The sequence below is a fragment of the Giraffa tippelskirchi genome, chromosome 9 (assembly GCF_054371585.1).
Source record: "Giraffa tippelskirchi isolate mGirTip1 chromosome 9, T2T-mGirTip1v1.2.pri, whole genome shotgun sequence".
In the NCBI taxonomy this organism is placed as follows: domain Eukaryota; kingdom Metazoa; phylum Chordata; class Mammalia; order Artiodactyla; family Giraffidae; genus Giraffa; species Giraffa tippelskirchi.
Window position 1 is genome coordinate 88599865 of NC_137283.1, and position 20959 is coordinate 88620823.

The 20959-nt window shown below is 38.9% G+C and overlaps 1 non-coding gene across 1 annotated transcript; it reads right to left on the minus strand.

Moving 5' to 3' along the window:
* Window positions 1–11343: 11343 nt before the first annotated feature.
* Window positions 11344–11416, minus strand: TRNAW-CCA (transfer RNA tryptophan (anticodon CCA)). The gene has a single exon. It is a non-coding gene; the product is annotated as a tRNA-Trp (tRNA).
* Between the last annotated feature and the right edge of the window lie 9543 nt (window positions 11417–20959).

A 20959-nucleotide genomic window follows, 5' to 3' on the forward strand; every position in this document is an offset into this window, starting at 1 on the left:
CTGATATTAGAAGGATAAGTTGATCTTTCTGGAGTGTGTGAGCCTAAATATGTGACATTAAATATATCTCTGTAATACTATTCAGATTTCTCATGATGTCTTTGTAAAGTTAGAAATGAGGCATTATTTTCAAATGTAAGTAAACTTACTTTAGAATACTGTGGAGTTTTAAACAAAATCAATGTGATTAAGTATAAACTTACTGAAGCAAATCAGGAATTAGCTAAGGGGGAACTGGGAGGGAGCACTATTTGTTCTGGCCATGACATCTGCTTGTGTATAGCCCACAGGATTTGGGAGGCTCCTAAGAGCCAGTGGGAACTTTTCCTTTGACTTCTCTGAATGGTCTGGCTTAAGAACTCAGACAAGAAAGATGATCCATTCTGCTGATGACCTGGTCAGCACCATGGGGAGCTGATGCAGAGGCTTTTTAGGGAGATGTCAGTCTCCGAGTCACCCTGACAATAGCAGGAAAATGATATTAGAAGGAATTAAGAGGAACATATTGATTTTTCCCCATAGGTGTCTGATCAGGGTTTTGGTGTAGCCTTGTGAGCTGCAAAAAGTCTTGATTCCCCTTTGGCCTTCTGTAACTGCTGTCCATATAGCCTGGGCTTTTTGTTCTTTCCTCCTCTCTCTAGTTACTCCAACCATGCTTCATATGGACTTCCACTTTGAGACTTCCATGATACCACCACTTTATTCATCATCTTGGGCAATTTACCCTTGCCTCTGAAATTGAAGTTGTCATGTTGCAATGTAATTATTTGTTAATTTACTCAAGATATCACACACTGTCAAGGGTAATGTTGAAGTTACTATGGGGCTGCTTTTAGGAAAAAAAGAGGTGGATTCAGGTAGGACTGAATGAAAAAGCCTAATTTAGGAGGAAATGGCAGGTATGCATCAAAAAGAGACTAAAGAGAAGAGGCCCTTTGAAGGGTATGGGTTGGTTGTTGCAGATCAGCCTGGGGGTGGCGATATTATTTATCATGTTATTTTTTCCCTCTCCAACATGACTTAAAGGAATAACAATATATCTGAATTACTTAGTTCAGCATAGATATTTTATTGAAAACAAGAAAGATAATTTACTCTTCAGTTTCTCAAATATATCTGATGATCAAAATCATCTGAAATGTTTGTTAAGTATGCAGATTACCAGGCCTCTTGCCTTGAAATCCTAGTTTAGAAAGCCAGTGTTGATTGTCCAGGAATTTGTGTTTCAAACTCCTGGTGAATCTGGTGCATGCTAGTGTTTGAGAATCAATGATTGAGGTTAAAATATTATGAAAATGGATGTTTCTTTTCTTTTTCCAGTATCTATTCTCTGCTTCCTTTTTATATCAATGAAACCTACAGATGAAGACGGTTATAAAAATTGTATGTGTGACCATATATGGCCAATGTCACGTGTACAAACTTCCTGGTATTGTCCTTGAGGAGACAGACTGAGCCACTCTTCCAGTCCTGCCTTCATCTTGCTGCATGAATGGGATGTAGATATAGCGGGTGCACTATCATGGACCATGCAAATGAGGACCACACTGTGTTTGAGGGAGCAACAAGATAGAAGGAGTCTGAGTCCCTGGACATTCTAGAGCCTTTCACAAGAGAGAGAAAGAGCCATTATATCCAGATCTTATATTTTAGATCTCTATTATATGCTATCAAGCTATATTTAAATAACATAACATTTAATAAAATTGTAAAAAAATAAAATAAAGCATGTAGCCTGGTGAAAATATAAATTAATGTATGACAATCAGAATGGAAACCAGAATATTAAGTCATTTATACAAACTGGTCATTTATACAAAGTTAAATTAAGTAATTTATACAAAATTGTTTATACAAACTGGTTATCTCTGGGACACACATTTGGTTCCAAGTTTCTGTGAGGTAGAAGTAAAAAGGTATATATAGTTAGGAGTATTTTCTCCAGTTATAAGGGAAAGCTAGGCTATGACTTAAATCTAAAACAATTTTTTCAGATGTTGCTACTTGACATATGACAAATGTTGCCATGACGTATGCAGTGAACAGAGACCTCAGTAACTAATCTCAGTAATTATATTAAGGTTTCATAACCTTGTTTCTTGGTGTGCTCCTTAATAACAGAATCAAGATCATTACTATCCTGAAATCAGTGTGGTACAGATTTATGATGCTTGGGATTGATTTAAGTATAAAATCTAACATTATAACAGCACTAGATTTCATTAGTTTTAAAGCATCAGAATCCTTCCTCTCTTTTCAAGTGAAATCTTTAGCAGAATGTCAGTGCATAAAACCGAACTCCCTTGATTTACATGGGAGTGAGTCTGAAATCCACCACCTTGGCCTGCCCTTGTTCTTCAAACCCAGGCATAGAATTCTGGAACACAATGGGCAAGGTCTTGATTAAGAGGGATAGGTGCCTGCCTATGCCTGTGCTTCCAACCATATGCCATAAGTATCACTCTCCTTCACATGGAGTTTGATAAGATTTGGACAGCAGACCATTCAAAATTGTATTCACTGGCAACATTCCATGCATTTATATTGATTCTGAAAACTGGCAACAGCAAATTCCCCCCAAATTATGAAATGTTTAGACAGTCTCTGGTGTATTTTGATGATTTTTTTATAGTAATATGGATTCTGGTTGCTTAGTGATTTAAAATTGATAATTTACTGGCCAAAGTAGATTGGTATAATCCTGTCCTTCTGAATTAACTTAAGGACTTGAATTTCCTCATTAAAATTTTTAAACATCTGCCATGCTGGAAAAAACAGAGGCATATATGAAAAGAAGTCCTGGAACAGTGAAAAGGGAAAATGGAAAATTAATTCAGAGGATTTGGCATTGTTCTAAAGTAAAACTCGTTTTTTTAGATGGAAACTCTTAATGGAGCTAACAAGATTTTTAGGGAGTGATTTCTTGATTGGTCCCAGATTTTGGAAATCTTCATTCCAAATCTCTGTCTGAGGTATTTTTTAAAAACCATGCAAATAGAGCTGGTAGCTTAGTAACTAATACTGCTTTGGAGATTAACAATTTCAAGCAAGGCACCTTTGTTCACAAGGAATATAGAATCTTCAAAAAAAAAAAAAAAACACTTGAAATTCAAAGCAGACATTTGGCTTATTATATTGGGTTAATTAAGGATAACAGGGAATGCAAACATCAGTAGAATTTTGTCACTTAAGAGTTTGTTTTGTTACAGAGAAGATAATATTGTTTCATAGGATCATGATAAAGACTACATGAACAGAATTAATTTTGAAGATTCCTGAATAATTGTTTTACACACAGTTTTCAAACACAGAGTCTAGTTACTCAGTTTTTGAGTCACAGAGAAGCAGAACTCGAAAACACCTTATTCATTCCAGTATATATTTTGTGTGTGTGTGTGTGTGTGTGTGTGTGTGTATGTATAGTCATCATGTGTCTTTAAAAAATATGACTTCGAAAGCCTTTTTGAAGTAACCTAGACTATCCTTTGGCTCATCACTGGCCCCAAACATTTCTCCTGTCCTTTTTTTTTGGCTACATCATGCAGCTTGCAGGATTAGTTCCTTAACTAGGGATTGAACCTGAGTCCCCTGCAGTGTAAGCACAGAGTCTCAACCACTGGACTGCCAGGGAGTTCCCTATCTTAACACTTTTGCTTTGCAATACAGTGATATTCATTCTGTAGATTTTGAAGCATTTTTATCTGCAAATTTGTAACTGGTCAGGCTAATTTCTGCCTCTGGCATCCAAAACAAAGTTAAACTGCCTGCACTCATTCCTTTGACTCTTTCTAGATGTGATAGTCTCTTTGCACAGTGAGTTTGAAAGCAGCAGTATGCCAACCAAATATGACAGTCCATTATGCATGTTCTTTCCAACCATGATCAGGGACCCTTAGTTTGGTAGTTTGAAATCATTCCTGGTGATATTTACACCATGGAAATCTCTAATTGCTCTAAATGGTGGCGAATGGGGAGGTGAGTTAGTTGTTAAATGTTTACCACAGGACACCACTAGTTTGAGGTATACCTGGGTGCTACCAAGTCTGCTCTTAAAAAAGGTGGGGGTCAACTCTCTGCTTTCAGAGTCAACATTTGGTGATGCATTTAACTTACCAGATAGCAAAGGATGATTTCTCCTGGAAAGAAAGTAAAAGTGTTAGTTGCTCAGCCATGTCTGACTCTGCGACCCATGGACTATAGCCCACCAGGCTCCTCTATGCATGAGATTTCCCAGGCAAGTATACTGGAGTGGGTTGCTATTTCCTTCTCTGGGGTATTCTTCCTTTCCCGGGGATTGAGCCCACATCTTCTCCATTGGCAGATGGATTCTTTATGGCTGAGTCACGAGGAAGCCCAATTAGTCAGGGACCTGCAGGTTAATAGGCCAGTTTCTCCTCATGGCAATAACAGACACAGTAGGACAAGCTCAACCGCACAAATACATTTCAAGTCTCTGATGTTAATGTTGATGAAGACCAAAGGTAAGGGTTGGGGAAGAATCCTCTGTCTTTCGTGGGAGGAGCTATAAAGACTCATAGCAGGTGGGATACAAGAAGGGTTGAGAAACTGGGGCCACTACTGTCTACTAAAGTATAGAACAGTGGCTTAAAAAGATAGGTGTTTGTTTCACTATCACAAGAGAGTCTGGAGGTACCTGATCCAGGATTGCATGGTGGTTTCACTCCACGAAGTCCTGGAGGAACCAGGCTCCTTCTATTTTCTGTCTTATTACTCTGCTTAGCATGTCTTCCATTGCCAAAAGTAGGAGTCAACAACCTTTTTCTATAAAGGGCCAGATACAAATATATTTAGGCTTTGTGGCTCATAAGGTCTCTATTGTAACCACTCAGTGCTGCCATTGTAGTGTGACAGCAGCCATAAATAGTAAGTAAACTTATGAATATGGTTGTATTCCAATACTTTTTAAAAATGGATGCTAACATTTGAATTTCAAAAGATTTTCATGTGTTATGAAACACTATTCTTCTTTGAGTTTTTTCAACATCTAAAAATGTAAAAGTCATTCTTTGCTTGTTACTGTATAAAAATAGATACCTGATTAAATTTGTCTCTGGGGCTATAGTTTGCTGACCGCTGCCCCAGGCCGTCTAAAGTATTGAATGGTTGCTAATTAAGCATCACAGATTTATCAGTCAGCAGGAAGGAGAGGGGGAAGAAATAGGGAGAAAAAGGCATGTTCAGGCTGGATTTTAGGAAAGGTTGCCAAAATCTGCCATGTGATATTTCCCTTTGCATCTCATTGGCCAGATTTAACCACATGTCCATACCTAGCTGCAAGGGAAGCTTGGATTAGCAGACTTCATGCTGATAAGTCAAATTATGCCTGGTAAAAATTGGAGGTTCTTTCTCTGTGGTGGAAGGGGAAAATAACATGATAGGACAACCAACCGGCTCTGATGTTGAGTGTACAGTGTGGAGGTGAAGAGGCAGAAGAACTGAATTCACTGACTATGTGATTGGACATGATTACTCTGTCACTAAATTCTTTTTTTTTTTAATCATAGGAAAGAGAAATATATTTTCTTTTTCATATTCTTTTCCATTATAGGTTATTATAAGATATTAAAGATAGTCCCCTATACTCTACAGTAGATCCTTGTTTATCTATTTTATATAGAGTACTGGAAAATACTTGAAATTTTTAATGTAGTGAAAAAGCCATTTTAATCAGTAGACATATTGCTCACGTTTTGTGACTATCCACCATTATCCAAGCCAGGTTCTCAAACCTTGACTCCCATCTAAGTTTGTTTGATTGTCAAGGTTTGTGAAACATGTATCAGATAACTGTGGTCGATTATAAAACATGGCTCATGTAGGAAATATTAATTGTTCATGAGATGTACCCCTCATCAATCATGTCAAATATAACTAAAGTAAAAATCAAACTACTATGAGTTAAAAACAAACAAGAAAAGCAATGTATCGATCTTTTCTCTCCTATTACTAAGACCTGCCCTTTTGCAGCCCTAAAAACACTTCAGGGTAATTTTATGACAGAAATAATAGCAGAAGTATTTGATGCCCCACTTTGTTCCAACCTCTCAGCCCACATGGAATCAGAGTCCTAGCTGTGCTGGGCATGTCTGCGTATAGCAAGGGTCCTGCCTCATGGGCTTCCCAAGCTTCATTTCACCTTTCTGCCTCAGGACTTCCTCCAGTCAAAGCTGCCAACCTCAGGTCCATTCAGATACAGTCATAATGCAAGGCATTAGCAGTCCTTGGGCAAACTATCAATGACTGTGGGACAGGAATCTGTAGATGAGTGTTCCACAATTCTAGACTTTGGATGAAATACTGTTTTTTTTTAAAATTGTTTTATTGAAATATTGTTGATTTACAATGTTGTGTTAGTTTCTGGTGTACAGCAAAGTGATTCAGTTATATGTACACAGAGTAGTTTGTATCTGTTAATCCCAAACTCCCAATCCATCCCTCCCCTATCCTGATACCCTCTTGGCAACCACAAGTCTGTTCTGTATGTCAGTGCATCTGTCTTCTGTTTCATAGATAAGCACATTTATATCACATTTTATATTCCACCTATTGATAGGCATTTAGTTTGCTTCCATATCTTGGCTATTGTGAGTAGTGCTGCTATGAATATAGGGGTATTTGTATCTTTTTGAATTATAGTTTTGTCCAGATATATTAATATCTAGGATTGCTGGATCATATGGCAATTCTGTTTTAAATTTTTTGAGGAACTTCCATCCTGTTTTCCAGAGGATGGAACCAGTTTACATTCCTTCCAACAGTGCAGGAAGATTGTCTTTTCTCTATACCCTCTCTAGCATTTGTTATTTGTAGACTTTTTAATGATGGCCTTTCTGATTGGTTTGAAGTGATACTTCATTGTAGTTTTGGTTTGCATTTCTCTAAGAATTAGCTTCCCTGGTGGCTCAGATGGTAAAGAATCTGTCTACAATGCAGGAGACTTGGGTTCAATCCCTGGGTCAAGCAGATCCTCTGGAGAAAGACATGGCAACCCACTCCAGTGTTCTTGCCTGGAGAATTCCATTGACAGAGGAGCCTGGCGGGTTACAGTCCACAGGGTTTCAAAAGAGTTGGACACAACTGAGCTACTAACATGCTGTAGTAGACACTGTTGAATTAGCAATGTTGAATATTTTTTCATGTGCCTATTGGACATCTTTATGTCTTCTTTGGAGAAATATCTGCTTAAGTCTTCTGCTCATTTTTTGCTTGTGTTTTTTTTTTTTTTTTTAATTGTGTTGATTTGTATGAGCTATTTGTACATTATCTGTAGGTCATTTTGCTTATGGTGTTTCTTTCCCCACTCTATTGAGAAGCCCTGGCAAAGCTGAATTTCTGCCGCTAATGACAGTGACCTCAGTTCTTCTCAATTCCTACTTCCTGGCCTTACTTCCTAGAAAAACTACCTGCATTTTCGTTCTCGTCTCAGGCTTTGCTTTCAAATCCAAACTAAACCCAGTAACTGAGTCTATTATATATTTTTTGCAGTGATTTAATAAAAGTGTTTCTCATAGTTTCTGAACCTAAAAGATAGTGACAAATGTGTTTTTTTCAAAATAAATATCTGTCAGTATCATTTGTGGTTCTCAAACTTTAGAACTCATGAGAATCTGTTGGAGGATTTGTTAAAACACAGATTGCTGGGCCCTATTGCCATGATTCAGTAGGTTTGGGGTGTCTGAGGTAGAGCTTAAGAATATGCATTTCTAACCAGTTTCCAGATGGTGCTAATTCTGCTGTTTCTGGGACCACAGCCCTGAGAACCACTGCCTTAGAGTGTCTTAGCTAAGCATACCTAAGGTTCAAGCTACACCTTGAATGAGAATGAATGATGTCTTCATCAATTCAGGCTGCTATAACAAAATACCATAGATATAGTGGCTATAAATGGCAGAAATTTACTTTTCACAGTTCTAGAGGCTGCAAATCCAAGATCAGGATATCTGCATGATTAGATAAAAGCCCTTTCATAGGGTGCAGAGTGTTCACTGTATCCTTATATTGTGGAGGGTCTAGGAAATTCAGTGGGATCTCTCTCTCTTTTAAAATAATTTTTTTGGAAATATAGTTGCTTTACAATGTTGTGTTAGTTTTATGTGTACAGCAGAGTAAGTCAGTTATGTACATGTGTATGGGCTTCCCATGTTGCGCTAGTGGTAAAGAATCCACCTGCCAATGCAAGAGATGCAAGTGATGTGGGTTCAATCCCTGGGTCAGGAAGATCTCCTGGAGGAGGAAATGGCACCACACTCCAGTATTCTTGCCTGGAATAAGAACTAAATGGTACTTGTCTGTCTCTGTCTGATTTACTTCACTCAGTATGGTAATCTCTAAATTCATACATGTTGTGTGTTGCAAATGGCATTATTGCATTCATTTTTATGGCTGAGTAATATTCCTCTGTATATATGTGCTACATCTATCCCTTATATGTAGAATCTGAAAAAAATTTATGCAAAGAACTTATTTGCAAAACAGAAAAAGATTCATGGACTTAGAAAACAAACTTATGATTACTAAAGGGGAAAGGTGAAGAGGAGGGATAAATTAGTAGGTTGGGATTAACATATACGCACTATATAAAATAGATAATCAACAAGGACATACTGTATAACACAGGGAACTCTACTGAATACTTTGTAATAACCTACATGGGAAAAGAATCTGAAAAAGAATAGATATATGTATATGTACAACTGAATCTCTTTGCAGTACACTTGAAGCTAATACAACATTGTAAATCAACTGTATGCCATAATAAAATAAAAATTTAAAAAAGAAAAGAACAAAATGAGGTGATGGATATTTTATAATTATTTATAATTATAATTTTTATAAATAGCATATTTTATAATAGTTTATAGTTATTTATAATTATAATTCCTTTTATAATTATAATTATTTATAATATTTATAATCGTATATTATATGATGCACATTTGAACAGAGCACCTCACACGCAGGACAGAACCCTTGGATAATTGTGTCTTAATAAATGGGGTTTTGCACTGTCTTGCCTCAGAAGCCCAGCATTAGGAGGCCAACCTCCTTCAGTCTTCACTCTTCGCCAGGCGCTGGGTGCTGCCTCTCAATCTCTGCTTCTTTCCTTATGGTTGCAAGATACCTGCCTCCACCGGACCCACAGAAAGACAAGGAAAAGGGACACTGGGTGAGAAAAATGTCCTCACAGGTCTTTCTCTTTTCATCAGGGAGTGAATGTTATCACGGAGAGCCTCTCGGTGGAATCCTCTGAAGTCTCATCTACTGGCAGGTGAAGCTGGTAACTTGAACAGCTGACATTTTCAAATTATCATGCAGGGAGAGGGGATGACCAGTGGAACAGGAGGAGGGGAATAGCTGTTGCTCAACATCCTACAATATCTGCCACCTACAGTGCAATAAAAATAGATTTATCTTATAGATTTTCTGAAGAGTAGTTTTTAATTGATGTGTTCAAAGTGCTTCTCTCCTCACTTGTTTTAACGCCCCTGCACAGGACTTGTCTGACCAGTGGAAAATTCAGCACTGAGTGGGCTTACTGTGCACATGACATCATAGGAAATGAAGTACAAACACCTTACTTTTTGATAGGAATCCTGTTAAGATCTAGCAACCTTTGGAAAGTTTTATTTTACTTCTTTGATAGTAGTAGTTTATGGTTTCCTTTTCATTAGTGCAAACTTTATAATCCAAGAAGAATTAAATAAGCGCTTATGTACAGAGCATGCTGATGGCAACTTGAGGGGCACTGAGAAGAAAAAGAAGACAATGTTGGGTCTTCAAGAAGCTTACTGTCTAGTGGAGATAAGGAAAGGAGGAGCAGAGTGTGCAGTCAGGGTAATATGCACAAAGATGAGATGTTTTTGGGGACGGAAGTAAATCTAGTAAAGATTCGAACCTTGGCTCAGACATCTTCTGTATCCCTAGAACGCCAGGCTTCCTCAAAGGAAGATGATAGTAGCTGTGGCTTATATACTTCTTCCCAGATTTCATCCCCGCCCATCAACACTGCTCCTCAGCAAATTAGGAGAGATATCAATGCAGCAGAAGGATGGCCATACCGTTGAAACAGTTTCTAGACTGAAAAATAAAGTCAACTGTTCAGAATTATGTTGTATGTAATTGAAAGTTGGGGAGGTGTTTTATTTACCTTTCTGTTTTGTTCTCAAATGTGATCAGTGCTATTATGTTTCATGACAAATAAAAGAATGGTTCTGATCCCATCATCACGGAATCAAATTTGATTTGAAAACATGACTCATGTTATAAAGGTTATGTTTCCAGGAGAATTCCATGACGTCTGAAAACAAAACCCCGAAAGAAAGAGAGAACAAAAAAGATGTATGGAAGCTAGTAACTCAGTGGTTAAGGAAGTAAAAAAAAAATCCTTGGAACTGAAAGGTTCAAAATTATAAAATCATTTCAAAATTATATTATTCAGAATCATAAAATCTTTTGATTTTTTAAAAATCTTCAACCTCCTGGCCCTCATCTCTGTCCACCAAGATTTCTATGTATTCAAATTGGTGACTACTCTGCCTAATGACTCCTTTGACACAGCTTATTATTATTATTATTTTTTTTTATAAATTTATTTATTTTAGTTGGGGGCTAATTACTTTACAATATTGTAATAGTTTTTGCCATACATTGACATGAATCAGCCATGGGTTTACATGTGTTCCCCTTCCCGGACCCCCCACCCACCTCCCTCCCCATCCCATCCTTCTGGATCATCCCATTGCCCCGGCCCTGAGCCCTTGTCACATGCATCGAACATGGAATGGTGCTCTGTTTCACATATGACAATACACATGTCTCAATGCCATTCTCCCAGAACGTCCCACCCTCACCTTCTCCCTCAGAGTCCATAAAATTGTTCCATGCATCTGTGTCTCTTATTCTGTCTCGCATATAGGGTTATTGTTACCATCTTTCAAATTCCATATATATGCATTAGTATACTGTATTGTTGTTTTTCTTTCTGGCTTACTTCACTCTGTATAATGGGCTCCAGTTTCATCCATCTCAGTAGAACCGATTCAAATGTATTTTTTTTAATGGCTGAGTAATATTCCATTGTGTATATGTACAGTAGCCAGGACATGGAAGCAACCTAGATGTCCATCAGCAGACGAATGGATAAGGAAGCTGTGGTACATATACACAATGGAATATTACTCAGCCACAGCTTATTATTTAGATAAGTTGTTTGTTTGTTTTTTGGCTGCACCATGTCTTAGATGCAGCATGTGGGCCTTCATTTGTGGCATGCAGGATATTCAGTGGGCATGCAAACTCTTAGTTGGGGCATGTGGGATCTACTTCCCTGTCCAGGGATCGAACCTGGGCTCCCTGCACTGGAAGCATGGAGTCTTAGCCGCTGGACCAACAGGGAAGTCATTTGCTCTGAGTCTGATACAGAGTGTAGTGTAACAGTCAGAACACTGTGGCTGACATGTGTTCCAGAATTGAATAAAATACCACTAATGTATTTAAAAAGTTTGGGTAGGGAGAGGGAAGTGATCAAAAATATTCTGGACCATGATACTTGATTGAATTAACTCCCATCAAATCAGAACGAAAAATGTTAAAGATGGCTTCTATTGAAAGTTGAATCATAAATTTAACATAGCATTTTCATGGAAAATGTTTTTTAAAGCTTCTCAACATTTGTTTGTATTTATTCTTAAAATTATGCACGACCTTCTTTTTCTACATAATAATTAAATGTAGCTCCAAGCATCCTTTGTGTTCATGTTCAGAAGCTTGCAGGAATTAGCAGTTATTCATAGATTCATGTCTTTAGGTAATTTTTAATGAAGTATGCTCACATTTTTGAACTATTTGGCACTCTTAGGATGAAAGGCATGGTTTCAAGATCTATAGAAAATGCTAGATTTTCATAATCAATTTTCAGGGGTAAAACTCCAGTTTGGATCCGTGGTGTCACCAATGCAGTGCCCAGTACCCATGGTAGTTGAATGTCAGATTCTTTTCCTAAAATCTAAGTTATTTAGTCTGAAGTAAGACCATCTGTGGGACATCAAATGTCTAGTTCATATGGGGCTACATGAAGCCCAGTCCAGTTGTTAATTAGTCTTCTCTCAATTGAAAAAGAAATTTCTTCAGGATTGAATTCAGCCATGGCTTCCTTGGTACACATTAAAATCCCTAGCATGGAGACAGTGCTCAGGAAATGGCTAATCTTCTAAGGAAAACTGGCCAAACAGATATTAGAATCCAAGTCCTTAGGATATTAGAACTTGTGTTCTTTTAATGGAAAATTTCATATGAAAAATTTGTTCAATGGAGTACATTTTCTAGGCATTAACACACTGTTGTAAACAGATCCATCACGAGAAAACTTCTAAATGAATCAAACTGTGCTTGCAAACAATCTTCGAAATTCACATGGGCTTAATAAATAACGAAAAAATTCACTTTAAGTTTTGCCAATTTCCAAATATTGGCCAAAAGTCAGACAACTTTTGGGTGACACAAAACAACCTAGATAAATCCACATGTAGCAAGCTAAAATATGATATGAATGTGTAATGACTATATTTAGAAATTACAATTATTTCATGTAGTCTACTCAGCTTTTGTTTACCCATCACAAACACTTTTCTGTGAAATATGGTTTATGTATTTTCAAATTTTTTCCCTCATGTACAGTAAGCACTAAAATATTTGCTTGTGGTATGTCTTATTGCCTTGTACTTTTAAAAACTATTTTCAGATGTCAATCTGTGTAATGTGATAACTTACCATAAGGATTTCATACATATGCTGCTGCTTTCTCTACTTGGAACATCACTCTCTCATGACGGGTTCTACTTGGCAGCCTTTCCCACCAGTCATTCTCTAACTTGGTGTCATCCCTTCTGCAGAGGCTCACCTGACCTCTCACTTTGGGAGCTCACTCAGCAGTCTATTTAACGGTTAAACATTTACCATGATCCTTTGGTGGAAGGAAAGTGTTTTGTTCTTCCAGAAGACCAATGCAGATTTGTAAAATAAGTATTTGTTGAAAATATTATCCTTTATGCAAGGCTCAATGACTTAAAAAGAGAGCAAGAATATATAGCCTTAATCAATGTATTACCTCACCTAGAGATGTTGAAGTTCAGCAAAAGAATATAACCCAAGCTTGTCCTCAGGGCAGCAGTGGAAACACAGACATAGAGAACAGACTTGTGGACACGGCGGGAGAAGGAGAGGGTGAGACGAAAGGAGAGTGTGGGACAAATGGAGAGAATAGCATTGAAACATACACATTACCACGTGAAAAATTAGAAAGCCAGTGGAAATTTGCCGTGTGATGCAGGCAGATCAAATCTAGTGCTCTGTGACAACCTAGAGGGGTGGGATAGGGTGGGAGGTGGGAGGGAGGCTCAAGAGGGAGGGGACGTGTGTTTACCTGTGGCTGATTCATGGTGATGGATGGCAGAAACCAATGCAATATTGTAAAGCAAGTATCCTTCAATTAAAAAATAAATAAATAACTTTAAATTAAAAAAATAGAATATAATCCAAGCTTGAAAGTATCTTCAATGTCAATCTGGTCCAGTCATTATCTGCTATATAAGTCTCACAACAACATCTCTTGAAACTAATTTTCTAGGATATTCCCAGAGACAAAGAACATAGTACTTTATCCTATTTCAGACAACTATCGATATACTTTTACAAAGTTTGTTCTTAGAGTGTGAGTCAAAAATTGCCTCTCTGAATTTCCTTATCATTGGTCAATGCTTCTGTTTTCTAAACCGTGTAGAATGAGGCTTCTTTTTTTTTGGTGACAGTTCTTCAAATGTCTCAGTAGAGCTATTACAGTTTTAAGAGCTCCTCTTCTTCAGAATTAGCATTTTTACTTTCTCCTTCCTTTTCTTTTTCTCTCCTTTCCTCTTATCCTTTTCCCCCTTTCCTTCCTTCCTCCTTCTCTCCCTCCCTCCTTTTTCCACCATGCTGTAATTGTGGATGAGGGGGGTAAACATGATGTTCTTCCACCAAGGAGTCATGGTAAATGTTTAACCATTAAATAGACTGCTGAGTGAGCTCCCCAAGTGAGAGGTCAAGTGAGCCTCTGCAGAGGGGATGACACCAAGTTAGAGTGGGAAAGGCTGCCAAGTAGAACCCATCATGAGAGACTGATGTTCCAAGTAGAGAAAGCAGCAGCATATGTGTGGCCCTGGAGGAGTCCTTCTGTTCCTCAGGAGGACTCATTTATATTGTGTTTTCCATCCTGGTTGCTTCCTTTGGATCTGTTCCAATCTGGCAACATGTTACAACTTTGATGTGTCGATTTGTGAAAATGGAATCCAGTGAGCACAGAAATAGTTGACCTCATTTCTACACATATTTGAGTATAATAAAGACATTATACTAGGTTGGATTTTAACAGTGTCGGTTGTTAGGAAGTGAGTTAGGACATTAGGGAGGAAAAAATATAGTGGAAGGGCAAGCAGAAAATGATGATACTGAAAAGAAAAGGAGTTGGTAATTGTTGATAAAAGGATGAGAGGCATGGAAGAAATTGAATTAGGTGCCTCTTATATAGATGAACTGAATCGGTGTGATCAGCACGGCTTTGAGTATTAAAAGAAATGCAGCAATCCCTGTCATTAGTGTGAGATTTGTTATTTAAAATCTATTCTAAACTACTACATCTATGCAAAAAAAAAAAAAGATACCTTTTCCTCACATTAAAAATCACTTATTAATACATTGGTACATTGCAAATCTCCATGTCTTACTTTTTTTAAATCTTTTTCTCCATCTTCTTGATTATCTTAATCTTTTTTTTTTTCTTTAACAAGCAGCTTCCCTGGTGGCTTAGTCAGTAAACAGTCTTCCTGCAATGCAGGAGACCAGCGTTTGATCCCTGGGTTAGGAAGATCCCCTGGAGAAGGGAATGGCGACCCACTCCAGTACTCTTGCCTAGAGAATTCTGTGGACAGAGGAACCTGATAAGCTTCTCTTTGTCCATGGGGGTCACAAAGAGTCGGACGTGACTGACGCCTCACTTCACATGTTCAATGGAATCTGTACTTTTCCCCCCAAGCAACTAGTCAAACTAGTCTCTTCTTTGACAATTTTAATTTTTCTAAAACCCTGAATTGTTGTACTATTATGAGGCAAAATTCAGGGCAAAAATATATTTTCAGTTAAGTGTTAAAAATTCTTCTTTTTTGGGGATTTTTTTTTCTTAAAAAGTTTAAAGTGTTTCCTGTACCAATAAAAGTATATTAACAGGAACATGTATTTTCTCAGTTGTTGTGCTGAGAAACTCTAATCTCATGCAAATCTGAATGAATGATGTAGCCCTTGGGATCCCCCATCCAGTGCCAATGTCCTGTAATACTTACGTGCAGCCTTCTCTCCGGATACCCAATCCTGCTCTTTGTTCATGGTCCAGCCTTCTGGACCTTTTGTGAAAACTCTACTCTCCACTTTCAGTTCCCTTTTAAATTTCCTTGACCCTTATAAACCTGTCAAAATTGTTGTCGTTTTTATGGTTGATTAGTTTCTTTTCACATTTAGGATCCTGGATTGCGCACCACTATGTATGTGTGACTTAATAAAAGACACCCACTTGAAGGGAGGAGACAGAAAGGCCCCAGGCTGAGCAGCTGCAGCTGGTCTCCCACTGACACACTGAGACACTAGCAGGAGCCCTGGGCCCTTATTAGGTGAAAGACAAAGCGACCACAACTTTCTCATTCTTGTGGTCAAGGGAATTTCCCAGGCTGATGCATGCAGAGAAGAGGTCCTCAGATGACTGGCCTGAGACGGTCTGGAACATGGAAAGCTGCCCCCTTAAAAGCAACTTAAGCTGCCCCTATTGTGCACTACTCACTCCAAGCTGGCTTCTGTGCTCTCCCACATGTACTTTGCTTCTAATGAACACTGTCTCTATTTCACAATCTTTTTAAAAACTTTTAAGTAGAGGATAATTGCTTTAAATGCTGTGTTGGTTTCTGCCAAACAACAATGCAAATCAGCGGTAAGTATACATATATCTGGGCTTCCCAGGTGGCACTAGTGGTAAAGAACCCATCTGCCAACGCAGGAGATGTAGACCAGGGTTTGATACCTGGGCTGGGAAGATCCCCTGGAGGAGGGTGGCAGCTTGCTTCAGTATTCTTGCCTGGAGAATCCCATAGACAGAGGAGCCTGGCTGGCTACAGTCCATAGGATTTCAGAGTCAGACACAACTGAAGCAACTTAGCATGGATGCATACAATGGCACCCCACTCCAGTACTCTCGCCTGGAAAATCCCATGGATGGAGGAGCCTGGTAGGCTGCAGTCCATGGGGTCGCTAAGAGTCAGACACGACTGAGCAACTTCACTTTCACTTTTCCCTTTCATGCACTGGAGAAGGAAATGGCAACCCACTCCAGTATTCTTGCCTGGAGAATCCCAGGGACGGGGGAGCCTGGTGGGCTGCCGTCTGTGGGGTCGCACAGAGTCGGACACGACTGAAGTGACTTAGCAGCATACATATATTCCCTCCCTCTCCAGTCTCCCTTCCCCCCCACCCTGATCCCACCCTTCTAGGTTGTCACAGAATGCTCGGCTGGCTCCCTGTGTTACATAGCAGCTTCCCACTAGCTGTCTGTTTTACACATGGTAGTGTACATATGTCAATGGTACTCACAATCTTAGTCTCTTTGTTGAATTCTTTCTTCAAAGAAGACAAGGATGGAGGTCCTTCTTCTAGCCATGCTACCACCAGAATCCCCTTCAACAGACAAACTGCAAATAGGCACCCCTTCCGGACATGCAAATTAGAAGAAGGAATCTCTTCATCCTGTGGGCAGATTTCAGTCCTCATTTGCACTTTGGCTGGGGACTGACATGTCCAACTGCACCCCGATGTACGACTCTGTTCATAACATCCAGCACTTAGATAACTAGTAATAGATCCTCAAGTAATAGTGGCATTTATTTCCATTGTTCTTTGAATATACAAAATTTTTTTTAATCATAAAGAAAAAAATGCCATTAAGATCTTTCTTTTTTTCCCCCTAAAGCACAAGATCATCCTGACAACATAGTATCCATATCTCTGGCCAAATAAAAGCAGAAAAGTGCAGGACAGAGGATGCAACAAGCAGATAATTTAGTGAGTAGGACTGTCATTGAAATTGTCACAAAGAAAGCAACCTCAAATGGTTTGACTCTTTCTTGGCCTGAGTAGGTTACGGAGTAAGAGTTTAATTTTTTCAGAATCTGTTCTCAGGCTTGCATGAGATTGTTTTTATACATTTCATTTCATTTCATATTTTTCTTGGCTACTGTGTCAAAGTTGTAACATTTCACACTATGGTATGTTGCCAAGATGGGATTCTACATGTCGGTCATGTGGTGCGTGCTGTGTTTGGAGCAGCTGCACGATCCCGTCACAGACACTGGAGAAAGACGACATCGTTTGGCTGAGTTTCCTAAGCTCCTGGAATTTAAAATCTTAGCCAGTAGCTAGGGGCAAATCATCCATGCTTATTATGCTACTCTAGATTTTCCTGAACACTGTCTCGTTTTTTAAGTTTTATCAGTTTTCTCCTTCTGCCATATACAGGTTAGCATCCACAGAAAGCATTGCAGATAATCAGTGCTGTTGCTATGCCTCTTACCATCTGTGGTGCAGTTATTTTCAGTTTCCTCCTTCATTCATCATTATGACTAAGAGGGCAAAGGGACTGCCAGTGTTGCCTGACTGTGCTCATAGTTCCTACCACCTCCTTCTGAATCAGCCTTTCCTGTCTTCATCACACTGGGTTATGCTTGCCAAATTTATTTTAGTGGAGAAATTATTCAGTAGGTTGATGTTAGATGAACTAGTTTATCATGACTCTGGGGACTCGACCAAGACTGTGTGCATGAGTGCTCAGTCCCTTGGTTGTGCTGACTCTTTTGAGATCCCATGAACTAGCCTGACAGGCTCCTCTGTCCGTGAGATTTTCCAGCCAGGAATACTGGAACAGGTTGCCATGCCCTCCTCCAGGGGATCTTCCTGTCCCAGGGATCAAACCTGCATCTCCTGCATTGCAGGCAGATTCTGTACCCGCTGACCCACCAGGGAAGCCCAGACAGAGACTGGGGTGGGTAGCCATTCCCTTCTCCAGGGGATCTTCCCGACCAAGGGATCAAACCCAGATCTTCTGCATTGCAGGCAGATTCTTTACCGTCTGAGCCACCGGGACCAAACCCATACTGAAACTAAATCTGACTATAATTCAGAGAAGCAAAAATAATTCAGTTGACTTAGCTTCTCTTCTTTTATGTATCATTTCGGGGGACATGGAAATTCCCCAGCAATTACTCTCCTTTTTGTGAAAATCAATTTGTAAAATAAGTGCTTTTAGAAAATGTATGCTATATAGCAACTGTTCTGAATGGGTGAAAATATGGACTTCCCTTGCGGACCAGTGGTTAAGACTCCCAGCTCCCAATGCAGGGAGCACAGGTTCAGTCCCTGCTCAGAGAATTAAGATTCCATGTGCTACAGGTGGCAGCCAAACAACAACAACAACAAAAATTACCTGAATAGCTGAAAAGTATGCAAGTATTTCCTGAGGAAAGAGTTAATCATATTTAGAGTTCAAAGGAGTAAACTCTTTTTTATTCTGCATGTGATACCTTAATGAGACTCAAAGTACATTTTTTTTGACTTTTTGTGATAGCATGGCATATTTATGGACACATGCTAAATAGAGACTCTTGAGAATTAATAGAAAAAGGTATAAATTTCCATGATCAGGTTCATGATGGTCAAATCTTCACAGAGATGTATAGTAGATTGGATCACTTTCTTTTACTCTTCCTGGACATCCATGGATTTTTCTTGCCATCAGCACCATTGCCTTCACATAAACTGTTATTGATCATAATTCATGGCATTTTCCTCTTTATTGGTTATGGCCATAATTTGGTCTACACATTAGAAATTCCCATGGGAACTTACATTTGAGATCAAATAATGAGCCTCAAAGGGCTTCCGTCATAGCTCATCAGTAAAGAATCTGCCTGTAATGCAGGAGATGAGGGTTTGATCTCTGGTTTGGGAAGATCCATCCCCTGGAGAAAGAAATGGCAACCCACTCCTGTTTTCTTGCCTGGGAAATCCCACGGACAGAGGAGACTGGAGGGCTATAGTCCAGGGGGTCGTAAAAGAATCGGACATGACTTAGTGACTAAACAACTACAATGAGCCTCAGACTATTAGCTGTATTTGGCCTGATAAGTGCCTTTATATTGCTCCCAATCTTTATTAGCAAGTGGTGAAACTTTTGTTCCCTCAGTTTCAGTCAATAAATTTGCTGTTTCTTGATGAGGCTGTATTTAGGGGACATCAAGGCTGTGTGCACAGTTAGCCCTGTATTTTGTCTACTGCAAACATGCATTCCATCCATGTCTTGGTGGACATGTGGGAAGTTCCCAGTTGGGAGCTGCAGGCAGATTCTTTACTGACGAGCCATGAGGGAAGCCCTCTGAGGCTCATTATTTGACGCATAACGTTGCCTTGGACATTTGAGTACAAGTCTTTGTGTGGACGTTTGTCTTCATTTCTTTTGAGTAATTCCTAAGAAGGCTATAGCCTCGAGATGTATCATAATATTTCACATAATAAAAAAATAATCTTATGCAAAGTTGTTGTGACTTTGTTAGATTAACATTTGTTAGGTAGAGTCCCAGGCAGCGGGATATAAGCTGGTTCAACAAGAAACCACAGCGAAATTGAAATAGAGAGCTTTATTACTCACAATACCTGGAGCTAGAACAGGGCACACCTCTTGGTCACATGCAGAGGTCAAGGCAGGGTGTAGGCAGAGAACTGGGAGGACCTGGGGCACATGCCTATATTAGGGCACCTGGATGGAGTGCCCTGGGGTTCCTGGGCTAAGATTAGATAGATCAATTCAAACTATGAAGACCTGGGTTTCGCTTAGCTTTTTGAGGGTCTTATTTAAAAGTGTACAAGGAAAAAAAAAAAAAAGTGTACAAGGGAAGGTCCCTGAGAGGTGGGAGGAGACTGGTTAGTGCAACCACTGGTGGAGTCATATCAGGAGCTTGTGTTTCTCTGGGCTGTTATCTAGGGCCTGAGCTTGGGGCAGGGGCTAGAGTCAGTTCAAAGTCCCTGCAGGCTGCTTGGTCACACACAGGATGCCAAGGCAGGACGATCATGGGGTAGTTTACGGAAACTCCCCGCAGTGGTTTTCCACAGTGGTAATACCATTTTATATTACACTAACAATGCATGAAAATTCTTATTTTCCCATATTCTTGTCAATACTTGTTAGTCTTTTCAATTTTAGCTTTTTTGATAAGTGTGTAATGGTATTTCATTATGATTTTAATTTCTATTTCCCTGATGATAAATAATATTGAGAATCTTTTCACATACATATTTAGAATTCATATCTTTTTGTTTATGAAATAGCTGTTGAAATGTGTTATTTATTTCTTTTTTTGTCTTATTCATAAGTTTTAAACTTATACTCTGGATACCAAATATGTTCTCCAAGTTTAGGGTTTGCTCTTTTATTTAAAAGAACAGAAGATTTTAATTTTCAAAAAGTCCTTATGAGTTTTGTTATTTTATTGTTAGAATTTTTAGTGTCTTGTCTAAGAAGTCTCTGTCTCCCCAAATATCACAAAGATTATTTTCTCCTCTGGTTATAGTTTTAGCTTTAGGATTAGGAACATGACTGAGTCCATGCTAGATTTTGTGCAAGGTGAGAAGTAAGTGTTGCCATTCACTTTTTTCATTTGGACAGATTATAGATTTTCCAGCAGCATTTATTGCAAAGATTATCCTCTTCCTTTAAATTAACTTAATTCCATTGTTGAATATAAGCTGATCTCGTGTGTGTATGTCTGTTTATTTTTACTTTCAATTCTATCTCATTGACCTATATATTTATCTATATGCT